The 13653-nt window shown below is 43.5% G+C and overlaps 1 protein-coding gene across 1 annotated transcript in view; it reads left to right on the forward strand.

The window, feature by feature from the left end:
- LOC126475515 (uncharacterized) overlaps positions 1-13653 on the forward strand; it is a 294048-nt gene that overhangs the window by 143333 nt on the left and 137062 nt on the right. Inside the window, exon 2 of the mRNA XM_050103442.1 lies at positions 11458-11516. The gene's annotated coding sequence lies outside the window, so the exon portion shown is untranslated. The remainder of the gene's footprint in view (positions 1-11457; positions 11517-13653) is intronic.

A 13653-nucleotide genomic window follows, 5' to 3' on the forward strand; every position in this document is an offset into this window, starting at 1 on the left:
TTGACTCAGGGATCGAGACTTGGCTGCACGATCCGTTACAGCCACGCGGATAAGATGCCTGTCATCTCTACTGCTAGTGATACGACGCCGTTGGGATCCGACCTCTATCAAAGTCGGAAACGTGATGTTACGCATTTCTCCTCCTTACGCGAGGCATCACAACAACGCTTCACCAGGCAACGCCGGTCAACTGCTACTTGTGTATGAGAAATCCTTTGGAAACTTTCCTCATGTCAGCACGTTGTAGGTGCCGCCACCGGCGCCAAACTTGTGTGAATGCTCTGAAAAGCTAATCATTTGCATATCACAGCATCTTCTTCCTGTCGGTTAAATTTCGCGTCTGTGGCACGTCATCTTCGTGGTGTAGCAATTTTAATGGCCAGTAATGTAAAAAGGAACAAAATTTTCTTTCGTATGATATAATTACTGCTTCTCGATTGTCGGATTTTTTCCTTTAGTTGTTGTGTGCAACCATGCTTCTTGCATAATTTCATGATTCTAGGTCAATGGGAAGTACCCTATAGGTCTTGATAAGTGAGTTTGCGAATATCAGAACTTGTGACGTAAATGGTCATATCTTTTGAATGCCTTGAATTAGAATCTTACATTTACTGCAGCGCCAAGAGACCGTAGACTTTAATATGCGACATAAATTTCCACTTGATGCCTCTGCCCGTACCGGAGGAAAATGATTTTTACCAGTGAGACAGACAGACAGACGGACGGACGGACAACAAAGTGATCCTGTAAGGGTTCCGTTTCGACCGCTTGAGGTGCGCAACCTTAAAAACGATTGATTTCTTTCGAAATGAGTCTTTTTTTTGGACTGGCTGAAATAGAAGACGAATAGGCTAGTATCTGTTTGTGATACTAACACAATGTAATATAACATCTTTTCCTTTTTGGTGCGTTAGTTCGTCATGTAACGATAAATTCCGAAATAATTTTATCTCATTATCATCAAAGAATGTGTAAAATTCCCTGCGATTTTCAGATGTTAAGCAGCTTCCATTTGTTTATGTGAACGGCATCTAGCTGATTTTGTAATTACGAGTTGCATGATCCAAATTACTGCATTTGTTCTTGATAACAGTTTTAGTTGGCTTCACGTAATCTCCATGATGGGTTCGTTCAAACTTAGATCTAGTGTAAGCTAGAACGGAATATTGGCCCTACAACACTGAAGGGGGGAAAATGTTACATTAAATTTTACTGTCCATATTTTCTTCACAGGTAGTTCAAAATGGTTCAAATGGCTCCGAGGACTATGGGACTTAACATCTGAGGTCATCAGTCCCCTAGACTTAGAACTACTTAAACCTAACTAACCTAAGGACATCATACACATCCATGCCCGAAGCAGGATTCGAACCTGCGACCGTAGCAGCAGTGCAGTTCCGGACTGAAGCGCCTACAACCGCTCGGCCACAACGACCGGCTTCACAGGAAGACATATTTACAGTTTATGCATTGTTTAAAATTACAAAGTCTCCAGTGACATGTCACATACAAAATAAGTACGAAGTGTCATGTTTCCCGCTATATACTGACAATACCACAGTGTCGGCAACAGTAAACTGGTCCCATTTGCAATTGTAAATTTTACAGGTTTAGTAAGCTAGGGTTAAAGACTTTCATCCTGTTTATTGTTTGTAATTCACGTGAAGTGTTCAAACCTCGCAGCTGCATAGTCTGTATATAGAGTACTGCTTCCGCGCGGCGAACCTAAGTGGTCAGCAGCCGTTCCACATCACACACGACCCACGCGGCTCGGCCTTACACACCCTGACGTGGGCGAGCACTCGTAGACTGTGATCCAACAGGTGCACGGTTCCTCCCACTCGTCTGAGGAAAGCATTTAGCTGCATAACAAAGCAGCGTGAGGTGTAGAGGAAGTGCATCGAGCCTGCGTACACTCCAGTTTAGGAGCCTATGCCGCAACCGACTGAGATCAACATGGGCACAAAAGCCGCGCAGGCGGCTGAGTCATTTCGCGAAATACTAAAGGTCATCTTCGGTAATGTCCGTCTATGTGTGCGAAGTTTATTCGCCCTCTCTCTCGCACACCGCCGCTGAGTGTAGAACGGTCGGATCTGACACCATCCTGAAGAACTCAAGTACGACACTGCGGACACATCTATTTACGATTGTCTCACTTGACCATAATTATTTTCTTAAGTAATTAAAGCTGTCGTTACCCTGTATGTTGGTTTAAATACCACAATGCTTCGGTTCTAGGCGCTTCAGTGTGGAACCGCGCGACCGCTACGGTCCCTGGTTCGAATCCTGCCTCGGGCATGTACGTGTGTGATATCCTTAGGTTAGTTAGGTTTAAGTAGTTCTAAGCTCTAGGGACTGATGACCTCAGATATTAAATCCCATAGTGCTCAGAGCCATTTGAACCATTTGAACCCCAGTGCTTTACGAGGCACACCCCTGTTGCAGGTGGTATGACCTTCGTTCTTCCGATCTTTGAACTGACTCACCCAGCCAGTTATGGGAGGACCTTTAGTTTAATATGTGTTCCGACACATTAAAAATAATTGTCAGAGGCGAAAGAAATGATAAGTGACAGAAGCAATCGAAGGACCATTTTAGAAGCGAATCCTGACTTTTAGATTTGCAGTCTGTAATGTACCAACCTCTATTATTATAATTGTTGTTATTATCACTATTACTAGGGAAGTTCAATAAGTATTAAAACACTTTTTTCAGAAAGCAGGTTGGTTTTATACAGGATACTTTCCGTCGAATGCGACGGCATTAGACTACCTTACTGGTAGTGCCTGTATGGCTGCCTGGTACCACTGTACTGATCATCGGCGGAGTCAAAATCTTGCTGTGTCAATAACATCCCCATCATATACTTACTGCTTCCTGCGGAGTGCATGGTTCACTGGCCCCAACAAATGGAAGTCGGATGGCGCGAGATCCAGGCTGCAGGGTGGATAAGGAGAAACAATCCCCAATAGAAACGTCCAGCCGAGGAGTAAGGTGTTTGTTTGTGATCTGTCGATCACCTCGGACGAGTGTGTCTGCACGTTACAGCATTGCAGGGGTCGCAGCTGTATGCGACTAGCCGCCATGAGGGAGATCGGAACGGGTGGGCTCTGAGCACTATGCGACTTAACTTCTAAGGTCATCAGTCGCCTAGAACTTAGAACTAATTACACCTAACTAACCTAAGGACATTACACACATCCATGCCCGAGGCAGGATTCGAACCTGCGAGCGTAGCTGTCGCTCGGCTCCAGACTGTAGCGCCTAGAACCGCACGGCCCCTCCGGCCGGCCAGATCGGAACGGTTTGCGCGATCATTTTGCGATGATGACAGACGGCTCGCCCAGCCACTCAGCGTGACTTTTTTAACTGTCTCCGTAGACAGTAAATATCTGCTATACTCTGGTCTTCCGCCGATAGAAACGCAATGGCAACTCTGTAACACACCTCCGTTACAGACGCCACTTCGAAGCCTACGTTCAGCGCCGTGACCTGTCGGCACTTCATGAAACTCTACGGGCTGAAGCGGGAATATTCCAAAAGTCCAACAACAAATTCTGTATTTTTTCAGCCGGAGCTGGCCGAGAAAAAATGTGTTGCATTATTTACTGAACACACCCTCATATTATTATTGTTGTTATATTATCGTCATTATTATTATTGTCTTCATGACACCCAGCCTCCACTACGATCCTTCTTTGCGCTCACAAGTTTCGGCCTGGCATCGTTTTTATGTGCTTCTAAATTATCATTTATCCTAAACTACTGTTTCCACGAAAACACATATCTTCTCGCTTCTAATTCTAGTTTTCCTCCCATTTAAGAGAAACCAAAAACTGTAAAATGTAGACATTCACGGTCTGAAATGTCACATTTAATAAAATATTCGGTGGTCGGAAGTTAAACAGTTAAGTAGCACCGCGAATTGAGATGGAAGAGATATATCAGCTCCTCACGCTGAATCTGGGTTTACTTGTCCAGACCAGCTACACCGTATCCACTACAGAGTGCCGCCAAAACATCGAGTAATTTTACCTTTACCATATTATTGCCACCTTCGGCCGGAAAATCTTCTACGGCTCCCCAAACTTCGCTGGTCGAAGACTTGAGCATGCAACCACAGAATCAAAGACAGCCAAGTTCGACGAAGTATTGAAGCGATGTTTGATATATTCTTGTTTTGTGGTTTTTATTTATTTTACCTTTTTGCTATGGAGACTGCGTTTTCTAACAGTATGTAATGAATCTGTATTGTTTTCTTTATATTTACTGCTATACCCCTCTGCTTCACATTACAAATCAACGATTTTCAAATAGAATCCGAATTAAACATTGATTTGTTCAAATTTACTATAAATACTATTTATTTTTAAGTAATCCCCGGACGACAACTATACAAACAAAAATATTCCGTAGGTTATGCAGTCCTGTACATATCCTCACTCAGTTTCTAGACTGTTTACCGCTATCAAGACGCTGATCGCATTTATAAAGAAAGCAATCGTGGCGAGGTAACGCTCGATAGGTAAGCAACAAACCTAATGTACAGGTAACGGGAGTACGGCCTTAACGGACCAAAGCTACTAGGAAAGATATCTAGTCTACAATAGCCTACGATAGTTTTACAACTGTAACAACGGCACATATTGCGATGCGTCCGCCTGGAAGAACTGCAGCTTAGCGGCAGCGCAACAGAAGATGCACAGAGTGCAGCTACACTCTCGCGGCCCCTGACGCACCGGGAGATCGACGTCAGCGCTTCCGCAGGCACCGTTATATGCCGCGAACGGCGCTATAAGCGGCAAGAGGCCGCCTCCAGTCTGCGGAAGGCGGCAGTAGGTGGCAGCTGGCGCAGCACAGCCTTCCAGGCAGGTCGCTCCGGAGGCGCGGGGGCAACGACCTGCCAATCTGGCCCGCTTGCTCCTTCCCTACGTACCTAAGTGGCGCCGAAGATCCGCGTAATCTTTCCAGCCGTACGAGGAGCCTCTTGTTTTCCTGTCATCTGCATCTACTTACATACTCAGCAAACAAATGTGAGGTGCATGTCAGAGAGTACTTAGCATGGTAACACACGTCAGGGTTTCTTCTCGTTCCTGTTTAAATGCTTCTCTGCATGTTGTAATTAGTCTCATCTTGTTTTCGTGTTCTAATGGGGATGACATGTAAGAGGCTGAAGAATACGTCTTAATATTGACTGTTGAACGCAAGTAGGCTTTCGTGAGGTATCTGGCGTCCATCTTCAAGCACCTACCATTTCAGATCCGTCAACATTTCCCTGACGCGCTCACTTGAGTGGCAGAAAATCAGTTAGTTACATGTTCCATGGATCATTTGAACTATTCTTTTATTGAAATGATGTGGAACGAATCAGTTTACAGGTACAAATGATACATGATTAGTGTTAGCATTGATGATGACATTGATTTTTAGTCCTACTCGTGGCGCTACACTTAAAGACTAATTTTTTCTATTTTTTATAGGCTACGAATTTTTTAAATACAAGTTCATCCATGGAGTAGGTGTTGTCCAGGAGAAATTATTTTAGGTTAGATTTAACACGTGGTTTGATTCTTCGCAGACATTTAATCGTAATGGGCAAATGATCAAAAAATTTTATTGCTGCCGCATTGTACTCCTTTCTGGGCCACTGAGACCTTTAATAATGCGTAATGAGGGTCATTTTTTCCCTCTTGTCCTATTTTGTATGGGTCCAGCAACCTTGGGCAATATTATCAAACTAGCTGAAAAACCCAGCATTTTCAGGGTATTTATTTCTAGTTGTGTGCAAGACTCCGGAAGGGTGAAATCTGTGTTCGACTTAAAAGGGTTCTTTCTATACAATGTTTGAAGTAGTATGCTTTGGGACATGAACCAAGAGCCTGTTTGCTTCACTGACAAGGGACAGTCACGTTGAATTTGCCATGCGAGAAGCAACTAACACTAAGGTCCACGCCCGCAGCGCGCAGCGTCCGGTCTTGTGCTTTGTTTGTGGTCACGGGATATTCAAATGAATCAAATGGCTCCAAGCACTATGGGACTTAACATCTGAGGTCATCAGTCCCCTAGAACTTAGAACTACTTAAACCTAACGAACCCAAGGACATCACACACATCCATGCCCGAGGCAGGATTCGAACCTGCGACCGTAGCAGCAGCGCGGTTCCGGACTGAAGCGCCTAGAACCGCTCGGCCACAACGGCCGGCGGTCACGGCATAACATAGGCGCGCTGGGAATTAAGACAACATAGCCCACAGCCTTTCAGCCGTTCTGGTTTATTCAGAGAGACTCGACCGTTCTATAGGCATATTTATTCGTAAACAAAACGAAATCAAAATGTAATAATTAGGTATCCAAATCACAAAGCAAACTCAAAATTTGTTTTTTTCTTCAATGATTGTAAATAAAACTACTTACATTTGAAGCAATTGAAATCTTATGAAGACTAGTGCAGCTTTTTCTTTAGATAGCAGTTCAATATTGATAACTAATCAACTGCAAAAAACCGTAATGTTTCTATTAATACTGTCTGCCAGGTTATTAATATATATCTTGAACAATCAACACATTTCCCTGGGATACACCTCAAGTTACTTCTGTTTCTGTCGATGACTCTACATCCAAGATAATATCCTGCTTGCTCCCTACAAAGCAATCCCTCACCTAGCCTCATGACGCAATGTCACCAAATACTACTGCAACATAATAAAGAAAACAGAAGCCGATGGGAACGTACGTACACACAAAGAGCCCATTGTCCACCAAATGTTTCTCGTATTTAATAGAACTGATTTATTTCAAGCAAGGCCGATGATGACTTCCCCATTTAGCGCCCTAAACTACTAATCATCATCATCGCATTCAAGTACTGAATCAACACGGCAGAGAAAACTGTTATTATGTTGCAACAGAATCTGAGCTTGGTGGTATCACATCATGAAGATAGGCATAGAGCTATTCTGATGCGCGACCAGGCACTTACTAAGCCTCCAGCCACTTGTTACTTAATGATATTCGAATAGGCAATCAGTGGTGAAAATTAAGGCATTTGCTAAACGTCAACTAAGTGCAGATTAGCATCCTCAGCTCTCATTTTGGCAACGGATGTAAGAGCTGTTCCACTTCGTGTAACACACCTCTTGGCAGGAAAGCCACTTGATATCAAAGGATTATTGTAGACAGTTCGAAGATACTATCTTCTTGTGATGTATCCTGTAGTGCCGACTACCCATTGTGGTGTTCTCACTGCGTGTTACCAGAATATTAGCCTTCAAAGGCTATTTTAAAGTTCAGTGTGTACGAAAAGAGCGTTTTGTTAGTGCAGATTATTAGCGGAAAGATGCGAAATACGAGTAGAACGTCGGCAGTGAGAAGAACCTAAACAGGGCTGATGCCATGACAGAGCGAGCGGGTGGTATCTCGCATCTGCCAGTCAACGAAATGCGCAGCGTTTATTTATATCAAGGACACTGACAAAGTATGCTGAGAGACAGCATACATTCGTTCTCGATTACATAGAAATCAGATCCCGGTTAGGCGTAATTTCATTAGATTTTGCTTCCCTGGTACTGGTCGTCAGTGGCAAATATTCGTAAGTGTTTCCTGTACCTATATGGATATTAAGACATTTGCTGCAGGCAAATGCTGCTGGTAATAAACTGGACTCTTGTAGACTTTGTTGTTTTTGAAGCTTGGCACTGAAACACTGAACACATCCGTAGGTACTACTATGACAGAGTTCGTCATCCAGCACCTAAATATGTGTTATGTGTGTGTGTGTGTGTGTGTGTGTGTGTGTGTGTGTGTTTGTGTGTGTGTGTGTGTGTGTGTGTGTGTGTGTGAATTTTCAAAGGAAGCATTGGTATCAGAGAGCTCTAAACGATGTTATAGCTAAGTGGTAAGATATTGTACGAAACGTGAGCTACTAAAAAGGTAAATGAAGAAATTTTTCTACGAAAATCCCTTGCAGTGTAAACCAGAGTAGTTACAAAAATAAAGCACTGGACTACCCGTCTCCACAATGAACCACCATTTGGAAATCAAGTTAGTTTAAGTCAAATGGTTCAAATGGCTCTGAGCACTATGGGACTTAACTTCTAAGGTCATCAGTCCCCTAGAACTTCGAACTAATTAAACCTAACTATCCTAAGGACATCACACACATCCATGCCCGAGGCAGGATTCGAACCTGCGACCGACCGTAGCGGTCGCGCGGTTCCAGACTGTAGCGCCTAGAACCACTCGGCCACCCTGACCGGCAGTTTAACCCATCTTTCCATTTTATGAAAACGGGTAGCAAGTAGGAAGGTGCATAGTTGATACGAGAAGCGAAGCATCTAAAATCCAAGCCTGAGTAACGCTTTACTGTTCTGTAAGAGAAGACACCTTAACACTCGCAATGCCAATGGGATGGGGATTGTAATCTAGTCAGCTTCTTTACATTTTAAAATTTTGCAAAATACGTATTTATCGTTTTAATGAATTTTTATATACTAGGCAGGAGCGGTAACCACTGCGGCATCCGGGACTCAGGGGATGACTGCTGTCAGCTGCAGCGGAACATTAAGTGGAATCAGCGGCGACGAGCGGAAATGTGTGCTGCGCAAGGATTCGAACCCGGGATCTCCTGCTTATTAGGCAGGTGCCTTAACCATTGCGCCATGTGAAGGTGATATCAGTCCCCTCCTTTCAATTTACATATGGTGTTTCACAGCTCCGGGATCTGCGTGCTGTCTGTTCTTTCGAAAGAAGAAACGCCATGCTTTCAAATAACTCATTAGCCTGGCTGGGCAATGGATCCACTCTCTTCAACGCTAATGCACATAGGTCCCATCTCCTGTGGGAATCTCTAAGTAGCGAACAGGAATATAATGGACAAGGACTACTGATAGGTGGCGCTCGGTGGGAGTGTGGGTCGGCCGTGAGGCGCACCGAGATAGTCCGTGTAGTTGTGAAAACGCTGTATTTCGGATGGCGCAGTGGTTTCCGTACCTTCCTAGTAAGCAGGATATATTGGGTTCGAACCCAGGTTCAGTGCACATTTCAGCTCGTCGGCGCTGATACCGCATAACGTCCCGCTGCAGCCGATGGCAGTCATCCCTGTTCGATTTACGTATAGCATTTACAGAAAGTTATTGTCCACAAACCATTGCGTCACAGATGCTGTTTTATGACAAGGTGCTTACTGATAGAAACAGTCAGCCTATCCGTACTCTTCTTTAACTGTATGCACTAACTCATTGGGACAGAATATATTCCTATACTTCCGTATTTAATGTTTTCTCAAGCGCCGAAAAGTGACCACCTCTAACTACGAAAAACGCTCCCACACCGTAATAAAACTTCCTCGCCGCACGGAGTGACCGCGCGGTTTGAGGCGTCATGTCACGGATTGCGCGGCCCCTCCCGCCGGAAGTTCGACTCCTCCCTCGGGCATTGCTGTCTGTGTTGTTCTCAGAATAAGTTAGTTTAAGTCGTGTGTAAGTCTAGGGACCGATGACCTCAGTAGTTTGGTCCCTTAGGACTCTGAGCACTATGGGACTTAACATCTGAGGTCATCAGTCCCCTAGAACTTACAACTACTTAAACCTAAATAAACCTATGGGCATCACACACATCCATGCCCGAGGCAGGATTCGAACCTGCGTCCGTAGCGGTCGCGCGGTTCCAGACTGAAGCTCCTAGAACCGCTAGGCCACACCGGCCGGCGGTCCAATAGGACTTCACAGACATTTGAACATTTTTGAAAACTTCCTCCGTATTTCCCAGTTGGCGCTACGAGTCGAGATAGGCAACGTTCTCTGGGCGTTCGCCAAATCCACACCTTTCTATTGCACCGCCGTAGGGTATAGCATGTGATTCATCATCTCATTTCCACTCATCCTTTGTACCGTGGCGCCGCTATTTACACCATCTCGATACTCGATAAACTTTTATTTCAGAAATGTGTGGCTTGTGAGGAGTAGCGAAACCATTTTACACCATTCCTCTTATGTCCGTATGTACAGTAATTGTGCTAGTTCGATTTCTGGTAGGACTTTAAAACTCACGGGTGATTCCTTTCACTGATATCTTGCGATATCTTTCAGCGAACCTCCGCAGTTCTCGCGGTCGCTGTGCGCTAGTACACAAGAGATCTGCCTGGTCTTGGTTTGGATTCGGTTGTTCCTTCGCGTTTCCATTTCACAAAGACACAAACCATAAATGAGGTTAGGTGTCCCTAATGGACATGTCACCCAGGTGACATCCAATGACTAATCCTCGTTGGGAGTCACTAAGTTTTCCCTGACGGACCCAGTCTGCTGTTATTGCATGTCTATTGACTATTCAATGCTGGCCTGTCCGCCTATCTTGTCACCTGGTAGTCAGTTCCGCGTTGCACTCAGCGTCCGGATACTTTTGAACAAACAGTGTATTTTACATTGACTGACATCAGTATACTGACAGTTCGATGTGTCTCTTTTACACTTGAATAATAAGTTAAAATATTGAAAATGAAAGGTTACAGATTTTTTGAGCAGTTCGCCTTTCCCACAATGAGTCACATCGAACCGCGCTGAGATTACAACTCAAGTGAGTCATGTGTGTCTCTGGACTCCATTCTACTCGATAATGTTGCAAAAGTGATTGAGGCAAAAATTGGAAACTTGGAAATTTTTCGTAAGGTCTTACGAGACCAAACTGCTGAGGTCATCGGTCCCTAAGCTTACGCACTACTTAATCTAAATTAAACTGACTTACACTAAGGACAACACACACACCCATGCCCGAGTGAGGACTCGAACCTCCGACGGGGAGAGCCGCGCGGACCGTGACAAGGCGCCCCAGACCGCGCGGCAGTGATTGAGGAACATCAGCCAAATCTTTGGTCCTAGTAAAATACAGCTGTCCACAACCCAAAGGTTGGATTGAGTAATGCTGTGCTTTATTAGGTATGATTTGGTAGGAGATGTTATGCACTTGACTCCTCCAACCTCTGATATGCGGACCCAGCCTATTACAGGGGGACACGGTGTTAAATATGGATAATTAACCACGATACAGTTTGGAATTCTTTACACCGAAAAAACAAGGTCAGAGGTCAAAAAAGATAGTTGGTTGCATGTCCATAGATCATTCGAAATTTTTTTTATCGAAATTGTGTGGAATGAGACAGGTTGAGGTGACCGACGGGAAATCGTAGGACCAAAGGAGATTTGAACCCCGGACTTTTGAATTTGTACTATGACACTTATCCACTGAGCGACGGAGTCCGTTAGTTGAACTAAAAGAATTAATAAGAAATAACTTGTTCTGTTATGCCGAGCAGCAGATCGGGCTGATCATACTTCGCTTTTAGTTCGGATTCACAGGGATTTTTTCCTGTGTTTATTTCAGATGAATATTTAGATGAACCTGGCACTGTTTCCGTTTTCTGTTGTTACGCAACGCTAACACTTTTGTTTCTTATTCTGTTGCAGGAAGCGAATGACTGACTACGTAACAAAACTGAAGACATTCCTCAGACTGTCAACTAACTGTGAGTATACGTTCAAACAATTGAGTCTTAATTATTTTTGCTTAACTTTTCAACGAAATTACGTCCAACCTCTTGGGAAATTGGCAATGCGCGCCCGGTAGATACTTTAGTACTTTCTGATTCATTTGAGATAAAATAATGTGGTACCTGGGAAGCTACCACGGAGATCATTGGAGGTTTAGAAAGATTCTTTAACAGACGAAGCGGTTTCTCGGTCCTCGTTGTCGATCAGTTCAACCTCAGTCCACAAAAGGCATCGGGCTGGTGCTGCCAAGCACTTTGATGGCGGCTGAGAAGAGCGGGACTTCGAAGGTGATAGTTTGCAGCTTTTAATGGAATCAATCGAATTTTATGTGTAACTTTCTATCCCACGAAGGAATAACTAGAAAAAATGAAATTGAGTCTTTTATGGTCTAATTTAAAGAAATGATTAAATATCCATAGCAATAAAACAACAATACTTGCCCAGAAGCAGTATCACGGACACGTGTTGTGATAGTTTACACTCATCGTGAAATCTTACTAGCCAGGTTTTGAATGTATCCAGCAGAAACCACTTTCCATGGATAAGTACACTGTCCCTAGCCTCTATAGTGACCTCAGTTCGGCAAAAACCGCATGCACCACTCGTGAACTGGTAAAATTTTTGGAACGTTCAGTGGATGATATAGTAGGTATTGTGGCTAGATAATTTTTTAACGTGTAGACTCTTCATTGCCTAATTGGGATACAGTTATTGAAGTGGAAGGAAGGAGACGTCTTCTAGCTTTACAAAGTTTCTTATGTACGGATTGTTGCGTTGTTGAGAGTACTCGCCCCATATACCTAGGGTGAACTGCACCGTCACGGCAGACGTTCTTCCGATACAGCAATGAATGACACACTATTCCAGCTGATATACTCGTCTCCTTAGCGTTTCAAGCGGCCAACTCCAGAGTCCAGACTCAAGGAAAGCTCCCTGGAAAAAGTAGTTTGCTACTAGTCAGCACGTATCGTCTCCAAGAAGGAATTTTTTGACATCAAAGCTAAGCGCACGTCATAGAAGACTGAGTAAGCCCCGTATATTGCAGAGACAGGATTTGCTTATTCTTAGCCATATTCTGGTTTGAATAATAATAAGGACACAAAGAAGTAATCTACACGGTAATCAATACAAATCACAACTGCCAATATCACGACTGCGCATGCGCATCTATTAAATGTCTTGACATATCAGTAGTGCACTGAGTCGGTGCACAGCAGTAACAAGCTTCAGTGAAACTAACAAAAAGCTGTCGAAATAAGCGCGAGAACTAAGCATCCATAAGCAATACTGCCGTGTTTGCGAAGAGCGAAAATAATTTCAGCTTTTTGGGTCTATGGAGACAGGAATTCACAGTCTTAAACAGAAAATGCAATTCATTGGTCTGCACGCGAGACACTTACAGCGATAAAGGGTAATTTGAGGACAGCATATGTCGTCTTTAATTTAACAAATGTATTTGATCGTGCTATTATTTTGATTAGTTGGAATTATGGAATGAGGGTGAAAGCTCACCAATGGCTCATTTCATATCTACTAGAAATAAAGCTCCGGTGATTGCCTTGCAATGTTAACAAAAAATGGAAATATTTCAATTCCAGTGGTGTGCTGTACAGTGTGAATGTCACAGACTTCTGTTGTAGGCACTGTGTTTAATACGCATCAATGACCGGCATTGAACATTTATTCAGTCTGTTTTTGTCACATTTTTTACTTTCCTTAGATTGATTTTTAGTCCTAACTGTAATTATGCATTTATAATTTCTATTTGTGTTAGCGTTTTGGTATTGTTCCTTTTCGTTAAAAACCGGGAATATTTTTTCCCTTGTACATGTTTACGATGATTGATTGTATATTCCGAAATCGATCAAATGTACTCTATGAACAATGTCAATAAAGTATGTCCTGAGGTAGCCTGTAATCTTTCACAAAATAACAAAATCAGTTTCTTTTATCGAAGTTGTTGTTTTACAGACCTCTTGCAGGATTCTAAACAGTAAGAAATATTTGGGGTACTTTCTGTAGGGAAGTCAGAGGTCAGATGAATCCTCTGTCCCATGACCGATCCTTGCTCTAGATGGAGCTGTAAGCTACAGCGTTAGAAATCCCTCCACA

This window comes from Schistocerca serialis, chromosome 4, assembly GCF_023864345.2.
Source record: "Schistocerca serialis cubense isolate TAMUIC-IGC-003099 chromosome 4, iqSchSeri2.2, whole genome shotgun sequence".
Taxonomy (NCBI): domain Eukaryota; kingdom Metazoa; phylum Arthropoda; class Insecta; order Orthoptera; family Acrididae; genus Schistocerca; species Schistocerca serialis.